General features: G+C 39.5%; 1 pseudogene; it reads right to left on the bottom strand.

Moving 5' to 3' along the window:
• Positions 1-1,436: 1,436 nt before the first annotated feature.
• LOC128114051 (DNA-binding protein inhibitor ID-2-like) lies at positions 1,437-1,886 on the bottom strand (annotated as a pseudogene).
• Between the last annotated feature and the right edge of the window lie 600 nt (positions 1,887-2,486).

Raw genomic sequence — 2,486 nt, 5'->3', positions numbered from 1 at the left:
TGGCGAAAGCATTCAAAACCTTTTCTTACAGCTTTAAAAAAATCTAGCACATTATTGCTATCTAAAGTCGCCCTACTGTGCAATAGAAGTCAGAATGTAGTTCTCTTAACTATGACTTAGTGGCCACTGATCAATCTCTCTCCATCCCTCCCTGCCCCCAATTCTCCTCAGCCCTTAGTAACTATGGTTCTACTTTTCAATTTCCATAAGATTAACTCTTAAAAAATGTTAATACATTTTTTGTCTATTTTGTTTGTGTGTGTGCGCTCGCATGCCGCAGAATGCACGTGGAGTTTAGAGGACCACATGTGGGGGTCAGCTCTTTGCTTCCACCACCGGCGTGTTGTCAGCCTTGGTGACTGGTTGAGCTCTCTTACTGCCCAGAAACTCACTTTTGTTATTCAAAATGTGAATGGCAGCATGTTATACTCAGTTTTGTGTGTCTGGCTTGTTTCCTTTAGTGTAATGATCCTCTATCAGTTCTAGTTATATTATTGTAAGTGCCAGTATATCTTCTGTTTGCTTTTTTAAATTCAGATACATTTTACTATGATCATAATACCGCATCCATAAATTTGAACTTGAGTTTATTTGGGTTCACTTATGCCATAACATCATAAAAATCAAAGCAATAAAGCAAACAATCACCATTCAATAAACACACTTGATTTATTTTCTACAAAAGGTACATTTATGACTAAACTTATAAAAAGTTCAGCATGAATAGGTACACCCTTACATTTTTATGAAGAAATATACATCTCTGTCACTGTATAAGAAAATGCGCGCACGCACGCAAACACACACACACACACACACACACACACACACACACACACACACACACAGGTAAGGATATATATTGCATTCAGTAAGCTTGTGTCTATAAGGTTATTTCTGGGGTCAATAAGGTGCTAGTCTAAGGTCCAAGACACCAGGGCCTACGTGGTGGAAAAGGAAGACTGACTCCTGAAGTTGCTCTTTGACCTTCTTGTGTGTGCTGTGGCACATGCATACCTACACACTTATGAATAAACATATGTGTATATAATAAACAAAATTTAAAATGTAATAAAAATGTAATTTCAGATTAAAAGTCTTCCCATATGTAACTTGAAAAATAAGTGAAGTCTGCTTCTATTGGGCAATTCCCTATTTTTTTTAGTGTTTCTACACCCCATAGTGGAGATAATATATAAAGAAAACCTTGTAACTGCAGTAAGGGTATCTAAGGCCCTTTTTTAACAAATATTGCTACCACAGTCTTAGTTTTCTTTCTAAAGATCCATTCAACTTGTTTTACTGGTGAAATGATTGGGGAGAAAAATTAAGTTCAGTGCTTTAAAAGATTCCGCAGACTTGTGTAAAAGGAAAAGGAATAAGAATTTTTTTTAAAGGAGGAAAGAAAAAAAGTTCCAAATCTTAGTTACTCAGCCTCAGAGTGCTTTGTTATCACTTGTCCTTAACCCAGAGGGGGATTCAGAAGCCCTCAAGGACAGGGTGCTGATGTCTGTGTTGAAGTGGTCAGTGGCATCCTGGATATCTGTTTCTGCCCAGGTCTCTGGCGGTACAGGATGATCACAAGGTGCTAGTCTAAGGTCCAAGACATCATCGATGATGTGTGGCAAGATTTCCATCTTGGTCACCTTCTTGTTCTAGGGGATGCTGGGTACCAGATCCTCAAGCTTGGTGTAGTAGTCCTTCTTGTATAGCAAGTTCATTGGGTCACCTACTGGGTGGGGCTTTCCTCCAGGAAATGTTCAGGCTTGATCTGACAAGCTGTTTTTCCCAACAGACCTCACCCAACTGATGGCTTTCGTGCTGATCACGGTAGAAGAAGACCTGGAGGGAGAGCGCTGCCTTGGAGCCTGGGCCACCACTGACATCTGCTAAGCTAGCTTTGCTGGCCATTGGGTAAGTTTTCCCTTTTCTCTACATCCTCCCAACTTTTTTTTGAGAATGCAGCATTCTATCAGGGAGAGGTGGTACCTCATTATGGTTTTGGTTTGCATTCCCCTGATGATTAGTGATGTGGAGTATATTTTCCTATGGTAGTATGTCTTCTTCAGAGGAATATCTATTTAGGTTTTTGATTGGGTTATTTGTTTTTCTTTTACAGTTGAGTTTTAAAAAGATTTTAATTTTATTTTTGTATGGGTGGGTGCCTGTGGAGACCACAATATGGGGTTGACTAACTTGGAGCTGGAGTCACAGGTGCTTGTGGGCTGCCTGACATGGGTGCTGGGAACTCAACTCTAGTCCTCTGAATGAGCAGCAAGTGTTCTTAACTGCTGAGCCATCTCTCCAGCCCCAACTATTGAGGTTTTTTGTTTTTCTTTTTGTTTTTTTTTTGCTTTGTTTGTTTATTTGCTTTTTGAGTTATTTGTATAGCCTCTTGAACTCCTTGTATTTCTGCTTATGGTATATACATATTTTCTTCCATTCCAGAAGGCATCTTTTCACTCTGTTGATTTTACTGGGGTTCA

This window comes from Peromyscus californicus, unplaced genomic scaffold (assembly GCF_007827085.1).
Source record: "Peromyscus californicus insignis strain IS unplaced genomic scaffold, ASM782708v3 Scaffold_10__1_contigs__length_136768540, whole genome shotgun sequence".
NCBI classification, from domain to species: Eukaryota; Metazoa; Chordata; class Mammalia; order Rodentia; family Cricetidae; genus Peromyscus; species Peromyscus californicus.
The sequence above is the reverse complement of the archived record's forward strand: the minus strand, read 5'-3'. Positions and strand labels throughout refer to the sequence as shown.